Source organism: Schistosoma mansoni, chromosome 6 (assembly GCF_000237925.1).
Source record: "Schistosoma mansoni strain Puerto Rico chromosome 6, complete genome".
Classification (NCBI taxonomy): domain Eukaryota; kingdom Metazoa; phylum Platyhelminthes; class Trematoda; order Strigeidida; family Schistosomatidae; genus Schistosoma; species Schistosoma mansoni.
Window position 1 is genome coordinate 13,478,934 of NC_031500.1, and position 13,199 is coordinate 13,492,132.

Sequence of the window (13,199 nt, forward strand, 5' to 3'; positions counted from 1 at the left end):
AGGGGCAGCTACGTGCCTGTGCACTTTTGATCGTTGACATTGTAAACATTGTTTTACCCACATACGGACATCTTTATTCATTGACGGCCAGACGTATCGTGCAGCTATGAGGCGTAGGGTGGCTGCGATACCAGGATGAGATAGACCATGAAGGGCATCAAAGACGAGACGGCGATAAGCGGAGGGTACGATGGGTCGAGGGAGGCCCGTGGAAGTATCGCATAGGATAGTACCAGAGCTAGTAGCTAGGGGTACTTCCCGGCATTGAAGGGACGTAGACTGTTGTGCTTCCGTGCATGAAGTATCGTTTGCTTGGGCGGCGGCCATAGCAGGTAGATCGAGCACTGGCAAAGTAACTGCATTCAGTTGGATACGTGATAAAGCATCAGCAACACAGTTCGACTCGCCTTTGACGTGACGAAGGTCTGTCGTGAACTGGGAGATATAGTCCAAATGTCTGCACTCTCGTGGTGAGTAGCGGTCAGACTTGGTATGCAGAGCATACGTTAAGGGCTTATGGTCGGTGAATAAGATGAACTTACGACCTTCTACAGCGTGCCGGAAATGTTTGATGGCGCAGTAGGCTGCTAGCAGTTCGCGACCAAAAGCGCTATATCTCGTCTCCGTGGGAGTGAGGCGTCGTGAGAAAAATTCGAGGGGCTGCCAACTACCGGAGATATTCTGTTGCATAACGGCTCCTATGGCGAAATCCGATGCATCAACCGCTATACTAAGCGTGGCTGATGGGTCAGGATGCACGAGAAGTGTGGCTTGAGCTAGGGCCGTTTTGATATCTGAAAATGCAGTACGTGCGGCGTCGTTCCATTCCAGTTTGCGTGGATTACCGCGAAGTAAATCGGTTAACGGTCGTAACTGTTCTGCCGCGTGCGAAATGAAGCGTCGGTAGAAGTTGACCAAACCGAGAAATGCCTTCAGTTCCTTGAGTGTGGACGGTACAGTGTACTCCTTTATAGTACGTACTTTATCCTCACAAGGTAGAATACCCTCATGCTTAATAACATGACCTAAGAATTTCATTTCCTTCTTCCCGAGTTCACACTTATCGGGGTTGACTATTATTCCATTATCCGAAAGGCGCTGGAATAGTAGCGTCAGGTGTTGATAATGTTCATCTACGTTTGATGATGCGATTAGCAGGTCATCAATATAGACGTGAACAAAATCTAGGTCTCGTACAATGCTATCGATAAACCTTTGGAAAGTTTGAGCAGCATTCCGTAATCCAAATGGCATTCGTAGGAACTCAAATAAACCGAAAGGAGTCGTGATGGCAGTTTTCTCTATATCTTCAAGAGCGACTGGGATCTGATGATATGCTCGTATCAGATCGATCTTGGAAAAAATTGTCGTGCCCTTGAGTGATGCCGTGATGTTATGTATGTGGGGGATGGGATAGCTATCGAAACGTGTAGCTGTGTTTAACGCTCGGTAGTCTCCGCATGGTCTCCAACTAACCCCATCCTTTTTTCGAACCATGTGGAGAGGTGAGGCCCAAGGACTGTGAGAAGGACGAATAATACCAGTAGCTAGTAAATTGTCAAACTCACGTTTAGCGAAAGCTAATTTGTCCGGTGCCAGTCGGCGAGGTCTTGCCGTGACTGGTGGTCCGCGGGTGACTATGTGGTGTACCACACGATTGGTCACCGATGGAGTCTCCTCGAGAGGTTTAGTCAATTTGGGGAATTTCTGAAATAAAACGTGGAATAAATCGTCATGCGAATGAAATACACCTGTGATTCGGTACGCGTTTGTGTGGGCTTTAGAGCCCATAAAGTTGCTGTTCGACGAAGTATCAATTAGCTGCAGCCTACGTGAATCGACTAGCAATTCATAGTGCTGTAGGAAATCGATACCGAGTATAGCTGTGGGAACATCGGCAATGATGAACGTCCACAGATACTGTCGTCGGTTGCTCAGGTTGACCGTAAGTTGTCGTGTACCATAGGTGGGAATGACTGAGCCATTCGCAGCGCGTAGTCGAAGCATAGTGGCTTGAGACTTACTGTTACCGATAGGTACGACAGAAACTTGGGCACCCGTATCCACAAGGTACCTAGCGTTGGTGCGATAATCGTGCACGTAAAATAAACGGCCAACCTGAGGTGAAGTGCCGGCGAGTACGGCCGCATTTACTCGCCGGCTGAGAAGTTTCCCGCCTTGTATGAGCAGGGAGCTCGACAATGACGGGCACCGGCTCCGAAAGCACGGTGAAACCAGCACCAACCTGGACTCGCTTCCGAAACCGCCTTCTGGCGTGGCTTGGAAGATGCCCGCTTGGGGCGAGTCGTTACGGCTTTTCGAGATTGTGACCTGGGTCGGGGGATGTAGGGGGCTGGCACATTTGCGCGGTCTCGGAAACTGAGACGAGTATGGATACATCTGTCCCTATCCCCATGAGCCGGAGGTCGTCTAGCATCGAGATCAACGTTAGAACGGGAAAAACTAGCAACTAAATGGTCGCCTTTGGTGTTAACTCGTGCCAGAATCTTATCTGCTATGAGGGCCACCTTGTTGAGCGGGGTGTCCTCGAGCAGAGCCGTAAGGGTTGGCTGGATACTGACTGGTAAGGCTTCGAACCACAACTCTTTGACTATCTCAGAGTCAGCTGTCATGTTTCCTGCAAGGGATTGCAGGCGCGTGAGGTGGTGGCTCGGCTTAGCATCACCCATAGGGTGACGTGCTAAAAGTGTCCTCAATCTTTCCTCTCTTGATGGGAGGAAATGTCGAAGGATGGCATCCTTAAGACGGTCATAAACGTTTGGAACGTTGGGATTGAGGACAACCTCACGGACAGCGGTTAGGTGATCCCCGGGCAATGATTCCAAAGCGTGGGCGTACTTCTGCCTTTGATTGGTTATGCGGCGGATCTCAAATTGAGATTCCAGTGCCGCGAACCAGACTTCTGGATCATGGGGGATGAAAGGAACCGGTCGGAAACTGATAACCTGTATCTCGGAGTCTATCATATTTATGTTATTCTTATCGTTATCTACCATATTAAGTTGCCAAAATATTATATATTGAAAAAAATCAATACGAATATATGCAACAGATGTGGATAGATAAATAGACTCACCGGATTGATCTGGTTTGGAGAATTGGCCAAGTTTGACTTGTGCTCGATGGATTGGGTTACCAGCTGTATTGCGTGTTCCAAATACGGCTCACCAGTTGTAGTGGATGTCGAGTCGTGGACGGACTATGATCACCACTACTATTCGATTACGCGTACAAATATGACTTGGTTCCCTTGATAGCCCGTAAACCAGAAGGCTTTACTAGTCCAGATCAAGTATATTTATTGGCGATCTCGTGGTATCGAAATAATACCGAGACGTGCCAAAGAGTACAAGCGAATAAGCAGTGCGTGAGCAAGCTCGAACCAAACCAGGCGGTATATGGAACAAGAAGTGAAACGGATACAGTTAAACAAATACAGTAAAACAATCTCTGGCACAATTGGTTACAATAATAATAATTGTTTCTATTATTCCAATCGTGTTCTTATCGAGACTGGCCGGTCACTACAGAACCATCGACGCATCAAAGGATCATGGACGCTATGGAGACTGTACAACACAAAGGACGTTATTACAAGAATATATTAGTTAAGGTACAACCACAGAAGTACAGAAGTGAAAGAACAACCACTGCCGCGTGGGCCAGTCCATGGCATATAATTGATTGATGCGCGTTGACTATCCTTGACTTTGACAGGGATCAATGATCTGTTCGATATTCAGTGACCCTACAATACTCCCCCATCAGATTCAACGGCCGTTTGAATCGATGCCAAACATGTTGGGAGTAGTCACGCGCCGGAGGTTGCCAGACGATTAATATGAATCCTCCGGGTATTGCCGAGCTGTAAAAGAAATGGAAAGGAGGCTGCAGAAACTGATCGGGAAACAACGAGTAATAACACGTAACAAGGATGTTGGTTAAATGTTAAGCGGTCAACCATAGAAATAATAGAAAAAAAGATGTCATTTTAGAGTTTTATCAATTCGCGTTGAAATAATTAGCTTTGAAAAGTGATTGAGGTCCTCAGATGAGAAACGTTGAGTCCGCTGCAAAAGTAGTGATGTCACAGTGATAGTACGATAAGCGTACTATCTATCGATGTCAATGTTTGCACTGTCATCGGTTCAGAGTAGAAAGTCAGTAAGTGTCGTTTACAACTGTTCGTAAGCGTCGACTTCTAGTTATATCTATATTTAACAGACCAACTGTAAGTACAGAAGTATAACCGTGAAGATAAGTCGTGGTTTCCTTGTGCGAAGCTTTTGATCAACTTGCAGTCAGTTTGGAAAAACTGATAACTGCTGTGAAAATCAGTAAGGGTCGAAGAATACAGAGCGAGAGCGAAGGTGGCACGATGAAATCTCTAAAAGATGATAAACGGTGAGTGCTGCACATGTGTTTGATGACTGAACCGAAAAATGTCGAAAAGAACATAAGAAACCAAGAGTGTCACTCTGGACTCATGTCAATGATATCGGTGAAAAATGCTGTCAGTGTTGGGGTCGAGACGACAATATCGTTGTCAGTTTGCAGGAGATGCGCTCGACTGCGTAAACGGATGATTCGCGTGAATGAGTGTCGTCAAACCACCAATTGAACTGGACAGGCTTTAGATCGTCGAGTAGTTGAACAGCCGATTGATGTACCGAAACATCTATTAGGTAACAGCCACGCGGAAACAAAACTTCATAGGATAAAAATAATACGACGTCGAAGTTGAATAACTACAATAGTTCGGATGTGTTATAATGTCACATTGAAGTAACATCCTTTCGTATACTGACAATTGTACTGAACGTCCGTTTGGGCATCGTCAATATAGCAATTGGATGTGTAATAGCAAACATGTACGAAGACTATCGTGGGGTTCGTGGAGAATTTCAGAGGTCGTTTAGATATTTTCCAAACCCGTATTGCATGTGAATGAGCCGAAGACGGAATTAAAGTGACTTTCGTGCAATAAGGAAATCGAGCCATGATTTACTGTGTGAGATAACAGCAAATACAAAGCGCATAGTAAACATTAATTTAAATGGTAACCACCAATGTCACTAAAGTTTAGGTTAGATAACGTGATCGTTTCGTAAAATGGCTTATTATCTAGCGTTAAGTGACATATTAAATACGATGAATGTCTGGTAAGGACATGGACTAAGATTGCTCGTGTACACGTAATACGTTTTTCTACAGCATGACGACTCACGGGTCATAAATGTACATAGTTTCGACTAAAACGTGACGGCAGTGACAGAATGTATGACTACTCTAAGTGAAAGTAGCCTCGAAATGTTATTAGACATCATAAACATTATACGAAATTATTTAACACAGTTATGAAACTCGCCTGGGTTACTCTTGCTCCCAAGTGATGGAAATTCGTAGATTAACGAAGCACTGTAGCCTGAATTTGTATAAGTCCAATTTAGGCCGAACACGTAGAATTGCCTGACGAAACAGTCTAAACAAGATCTAACATTGCAGGAAATTTATAGTTCAAACTCACCGTAAATTTCTAGCATTTGTATCCTCTGATTCGCCATGGAACTCAGCAATCGGAAATTAGGCAGGCAGTGGTCAAGAAAGTAAAATATTCTAGTAGATAGTTTTTGATAGTAGTTACTTGATAGTGATTAAGCAGAATAATGAACTTATAATCGACAGTTTATCCTGTATTGGTTATACAAGTGGATAAGTTGCAAACAGATATGCATTCGTGTTGCCTTGAGGCTATAATTACGAGTGGTTGATATTTTAACAGACATATTACACGGGAGCATTTACATGCCGCTAATGCTTGTTAAAGAACCACGATAGCCGATGATAGTCGTAGTTGATTGGTTAGTTCTATCGATTGAACTAAATATGTAAGTCGAAATACTAATCAACATTGATATGAAGCAAGAATGTTCACAGAAACTGATTAACATAGACGAAGTTAAAAATGAAAAATAATAAGTATAGAATGCAATAAAAAAATATCATAATGATAGGTTGCTTTATTCGAAGTCTTGCTCACCAGTGTAGAACATCAACGTTGAATGTTCTATGTCGAAATGATTGGGGGCCTACTATAGTTAGACGAGAATGGTGACGAACCAACTAACGCTGAAGTCACACCTCACGACCGGCCCTTACGTGGTTTGAACCATCGACGCATCAAAGGATCATGGACGCTATGGAGACTGTACAACACAAAGGACGTTATTACAAGAATATATTAGTTAAGGTACAACCACAGAAGTACAGAAGTGAAAGAACAACCACTGCCGCGTGGGCCAGTCCATGGCATATAATTGATTGATGCGCGTTGACTATCCTTGACTTTGACAGGGATCAATGATCTGTTCGATATTCAGTGACCCTACAATCTAACCGATCGACAAAGATTAGGTCAACTCTTCAACAACAGACATGTTACAACAAATTAGGGAGGTCACTGGACAACTGACCTTAGACGATGGCCCGTCCTGGCAACTTTTCGTACCTGAGCTTTCATAACAGGTTCAGGCAGTGTCTGGATCATTTCAAGACAACTCTTTAGACGAGCTGGCTGCATCTGCCAACCGAATTCTGGAAATCAACAGAAATTCTAACGCCGGTGTTGTTTCACTCAAAGGAAAGCTTCAAACGACACATAATGACGTTACAGGACTCTTTTATACTTCAACACGTTACCTTAGTATTCGTCTTGACAGTAGACGACCCCAAACTCCCCATACGTGTACTTCACGAAAACCACCTGCCTCTAGATCAGTAGAGACAAATAACCCAGATCGATACTGGTATCACAGTCATCACGTAAAAGCTTCTAGAAACAATGGAGAACACTGCAGCTTCTCGAGCCCCAAACCGACCAACACGAAAAACTCTTCGGGGAACTTCCTTGCCAGTACGCTTTAACGGAAACCGTAGACGGCGAACATAGCAGTCTGTTATACATTACGAAAGTTCGCCACCTCGTCGACATTGGTGCATTTACCGGCGACACCTAATGACCGACTGCACGAAGCAATATTCAACTTTCAGGCGGCAAATGGGAGACCGGTCACCACATATTGTAAGCAGTACGTTTATCTTAACGTGGGTTTGTGCAAACCCATCACGGAATCTTCGTTGTTGTAGATGTTTCTATGCCAATTGCTGGTACGGACCTGCTATGACATCATGACCTACTTATCGACAAGTTCAAATGGAGGTTAGTAGATTGGAATAATAATTTATCTGTCTGTGTAACTTTTTTTTCCGGTTTTAGATTATCCCCAGTCACAGTAAGGGATACAATCGATCCATACTACCAACAAATACTCCTTAAAAACCCCGAGGTATACCAAGTGCAACCGACATTGCCGTGTGTAACCAGCAATGTTACACACCACATCTTGACTACAGGACCCCTGTATTCTCGAAGGCGCGTCGACTAGCTCCCGAAAATCTGAGGTTGGCCAAAAACGAATTTCACTGCATGATAGAGTTAGGAACCCTTCGGCTATCAAAAAACCCATGAGTATCTCCCTTGCACATGGTCCCCAGAAAGGACAGCAACGATTGGCATCCAACTGCTGAATATTGGTGTTTGAATGCGAAAACCATTCCCGGTCGTTACCCGTTGCCCCATATTCACAATTTGACTGCTACCTTGAAAGATAAAGCTGTCTCTTTCAAAAGTCAACTTGGTTAAAGCCCATAACCAAATCCCTATGGCCACTGACGATATTCGGATTCTACGAATTTTTGCGAATGCCTCTCGGCCTAAGAAATGCTGCCCGGACTTTCCAAAGGTTCATAAATGACGTTTTTCGAGGTCTCAACTTCGTACATGTGTATGTTGATGACTGCTTAATAGCAAGGCCGAACAGAGAATCCCATCTCCATCATCTGGACATTCAAAAGTATGGTATTATTGTAAGCATCCAGAAATGCCAGTTCTGAACCGACCCCTTAGAACTCCCAGGACACACTATTGACGCGCAAAGAATCCAACCTCTTACAAGCAAAGTGGCAGCCATTCTGGATTACTCAGAACCGACCACTGTTAAGAAATTGCGCACAGTTAATTGCCTCGTAAGTTTCCATAGACGTTCATACCAAACTGCGCGTCTGTTATGAAACCCCTAACCGACCAACTTCGTGGAAATGCGAAATCTGCTAATCTGGACGACACCGCGAGAAAAGCATTCTTCACAGTTAAGGAACTTATCTCAAAGGCGACCATGATGACACACCAGGAAACTAAGCACCCGTTAGTATCGCAGTAGACGCATCCAACTCAACAATCGGATGAGTCCTAAAACAATCATTTAACCACTCCTGGAAACCTTTGGCATTTTTCTCAAAACGGTTGCTAGACACTGAATTGAGGTACAGCACTTTCAGTAGGGAACTCCTAGCTATGTATTGTGCTGTACGGCACTTTCAACACTCTATCGAAGGCCGAGAATTCACCCTTTTTATTTGTCAAAAAACCCCTTACTTTCTCTGTAAGCTCATCTTCAGACAAGTACTCACCTCGTGAGTCTCGACGGCTGGACTACATTTCACAGTTTACTTCAGATATATGACACATTTCTGGAGCAAACAATGCAGTCGTGGACGCCTGTCTCGCATAACGTCCTTGAACGGTTTCCAAGGAATCGACTTCAAACTGGCCCAGCTTCAAAAAGAAGAAACTGATCTTCGGCACGAGTTATCCTCAACAACTCTAAAACTGCACATCGAACAGATGGGAACAGATAAGGAAATTTTATTATGTGACACATCTACAGGTAGGGATAGTGCAATTGTGTCGAAACATTGTCCACGTAACGTCTTCAATACGTTGCACAAACTTTCTCATCCAGGTGTTCATGCATCCATCAAGCTTACAGCGGAACAGTTTTGCTGGCCTGGTAGGAATAAAGACGTGAGGAAGTGTCCGCACTCTTATGTAAGCTGCCAGAAATCTAAAGTGACTAGACACGGCAAATATCCCTTAGGCTTTTTCGCAACTCCCTATGCTCGTTTCAAACATGTTAACATTGACTTGGTAGGACCATTACCAGGGTCAAATGGATACCCTTATCTCTTGACTTGTGTGAACTGTTTCATACAATGGCCTAGGGCAGTACCAATCAAGGACATTGCTGCCGAAACAATGGCTTACGCCTTCGTCAAACGGTGGGTAGCGAACTTCAGTTGTACTTCAACTATCACTACAGACCGTGAACACCAGTTTGAATCTGGACTTTTCCATTGTTTGGCTACACTATTAGAAATCATTCGCTACCGAACGACACCTTATCACCCACAAGCAAACAGGTTGGTAAAACGACTTTACCGACAGCTCAATGCTTCACTGTTAACTGCAGACAATCCATAGTGGACCGACGCCCTTCCACTTGTATTATTCGGTATTCGCAATGCAGTGAAAGTTGACAGTGGATACGCTGCAACTCAACTCGTTTACGGAACGAAACTCCGACTTCCAGGAGAATTCACGGATCCTTCATCTTCTTCAATGAACATGGATCTAAACTCCTACACAAGCAGGCTTACAAACTCAATGCATTCAGTTAAACCTGCTTCCACTCAACTGGTGTTTTCGTTCAACTTGACGATATAGTACACATGTCTTCGTACGTCAACACTCACATTGACGATCTCTCGAATCACCATACGAAGGACCCTTCAAAGTTCTTCAGAGCAAACCTAAGTACCATATAGTCGATAAGAACGGAACTAACAATAGCATCAGCATCGATCGAATCGAAGCAGTATATTTAGAAGGAAACCCTAGTCATGTCGATTTTCCTTCGGGACAGTCGAAAGACATGAGTCCCAAAATAAAGATACCTCACCCGATAATCAACAATCACAACGAAACTTCAGTGGTATCTGACAACTGATAAAAAGCAATGTGTTCTGGAAGAAGATTACGTTTTCTAGAACACGTAAACGATTCTTGCACGCAAGACACTGCATTTTGTTTCATCACGACATTTTTGCATTATCGTGTCAAAAAATATTTTTATTATGCTCACATATATATACTCATTCCAAAAAACAAAAAAGAATCGTTGCCAATATGCTTGCTTATACGTGTATATTTTATTATTTTTTCGAATAAACCCCGAAAACCTATTCTGCAGAAATCGTTTATACGAGTATTTGAATTATTATACACACTAGGAATCTCAGATATAACGCAATCCAACCAGGACGTACGAGATGAGCACGAACGAACGTATTTGGAATTCGAAATCAAGAAGTCGTCAAGTGTGAAATAATCATAAATTCATACAAACACCACAGTTCTATGACGGAAATATCACAGCATCATGCTATGGACGTGTCAAGTGTGGTGCACTCACTCACGGTGGAAAAAATGAAAACATGACAAAAGTCATACTTGTAAGATCCATTTTGAAGGTGAAAATCCTTCCATGTATACATTTGCAAATTCTTCTTAATGCTTTCTTTATTTGTGCATATTGTTAACCTTTTTGATGCCGATTGAGACTGTAATGTTTAGTTTCATAATAGTTTTCTCAGTTTTTCTATCACTTTCATTGTGTTTCTGTGTTTCTTCTTGAACTGTATCTAATTTGTTTTGACTGATATTATTCTGGCGGCTGCTATATTGATTGTCCCCACTTTGACTGTGTTGTTTGATTTGACTGGGATCGTGCATTTTGGTTGTAAATTGGAGCACTTTTCCAGAATTTGAAACACTTTGTGTTATAGAGCAACCTCTCAAAAGAAATTTTTACTTGATCTATCCAGAAAGGATGGAATAACACTTACTTTTTGGTGTGTTCGGTAAATTTCTTATATTTCTTGTCAATTTGCTATTTATTGTAATTTAGATTGATTATTCTGGAAACAATTGTTGGTTGAATAACTGAGTGGTAATATTTGTTTAGGTAAAATTGTACATTTATATGTATGATGAATTTTAGAACCGTTGTTACCCAATCACTTTGTTCTGATTTCGATTGGACAACATGCGTGACTACATTTATTCCACGGACAGTTATTCTTCACCAAACGCAGTTTGGATTTAACATTACTTTCGATCAACTCTATGGTAGAATCTCTGTCCAAAATATCCACAACTGACTGTCTAAATGAACGATAACAATCATATTGACTGACAACGGTGCACCCAGATGACTTAACGACGTAGAGTCTATCCCCAGCCAAGAATATTTGGGCCTTATAAGTGATGTTGGTTTTTAGTGAAAAACCATGGTTATAATTCCAAACCCTAACTTATTTCTAATTCATTATGGTAATTTATAACTCTATTTCTATACAAGTAGGAGATTAGATTGTCAAAGTGATCATAGCATTGAGAAAAGATAGTTTGAAAATTGTAAATTCACACAAATGACCAGGTTATGATAGTTTGTGTGGTTGTTTACGACCGTACTGCAGTATACGAAGACGTACGTGGTTACCCCTCGTGAACAAGTATACCCCGCTCACCAGCATTCTCCAACCAGCTCTGTTCTGGGCAACCGTTCCCAGTTGTTTCCAGTTGTTATTCATTCCTCTGATGTCTGCCTCCCATTCTCGACACAATGTGTTTCTTGTTTCTCCTCTTTTCCTTTTCCCTTCAGGATTCCAAGTTAGCGCTTGCCTCGTCATGCAGTTTGGTGATTGCTTCAATGTATGTCCTGTCCACCTCCAACATCTTTTCCTAATTTCCATTCCAGCTGGAAGCTGGTTTGTTCTCTCCCACAGTAGGCTGTTGCTGATGGTATCCGATCGACGGACATTGGGTATCTTGTGTAGACAATTGTTTATAAATACCCTCACATTTTTGATAATGGTTGTAGTAGTTCTCTAAGTTTCAGTTCTGTTCAGTAAACTGTCTTAACGTTGGTATTGAAGACTGTGACTTAGATATTGGTTAACAGTTGTTTTGAGTTCTATATGTTCTTCAATTGTAGGAATGCTGTCTTTGTTTGGCCAATCCGCCCGTAGTTCTTCCAAGGTTACTATTGATCTGATGCTCGGGTAATGTAGGGTTGGGCATGTGTTTGGAAACATCATCCCTTAGAAAACAACCTTGTTAAGAAACGCTAATCAGAATATTCGAGGACATGATGCCAACAAAATGATGCAATGTCGTTTCATGAGGTTTGAGGTTTTTCCTTGATAGAATACACCTCGGTACCAGGTGTTCTGGTGATCTTCAAAATCTGTTCACACGTTGTTCTATAACGCCATGTTCAGGGAAGTCAGCTTCTGCGTAGAAGAATCAGGCTTCAATATTTTGAAGTCAGAATGGTGGGGGTGCAAGAGTTTTAATCTCCAAAAGTTCGGGTGTCCACTTCGTCACAATGAGGAAAGAATGTGTTAAGGGATGAAAAACTCCGATAATGCCAAAATAATATCACGATATATAAAAATGAAAATCAAAATGTGAAATATAATATTACAACAGGGAACAGACTCACATTTTGCTATTTGGTGTACCACACCATGTTGAGCTCAGCACTAAAGATGTCACAGATATTCAGAGTTTGACAACACTTTTGTCCGTAACACCTTACCAATGGAAGGATGCTAACCTGGTCAAATCAAAGGTCAGGAATGAACGAGCTTGAAGATTTATTTAGAATGTTTTCGTTGTGTTGGGAAAGCTCGATCTAAGCTGCTCAGTAGTTGCAAGAAATAGATAACACGACGTACCCACTCGCGAACTGGTGTGAATGTGTGACCGAGTGCCTTCGGCTAAGGTGTATCCAGTACAACTTACAAGGTCAGTAACAATGTTGACGACTTGAAGAACTATTTATGCTAAGCATTTATTTATCACTAGAACAACTATTTCTGTTTTAGTCCTCAATTATCTGGCTAAAATGTTATGGGGAGAGATTCCGAAGATTGGTTTCTTCTCGGGAAGTGCGTTTGGTAAGAAGTCCCTTTATTCATGCCAAACTCGTGTTCTTTAGTATCTAAAAAACACATCCCCAAATTACCATTTCGCTATAGTTATTTTGTTTTCCGCGTGGTATGCTACTTCTATTTCTTTAACAACCAGCTTAATAATCTCAACTTTCTGTCTTTATCACTTCATTTAATATAATACACCATCCCGATTTATATCGTTTCTTAATCAGTGGTATTTCGGCCTTACGTCTGATAAGAATTCCCCTACCTGTGACATC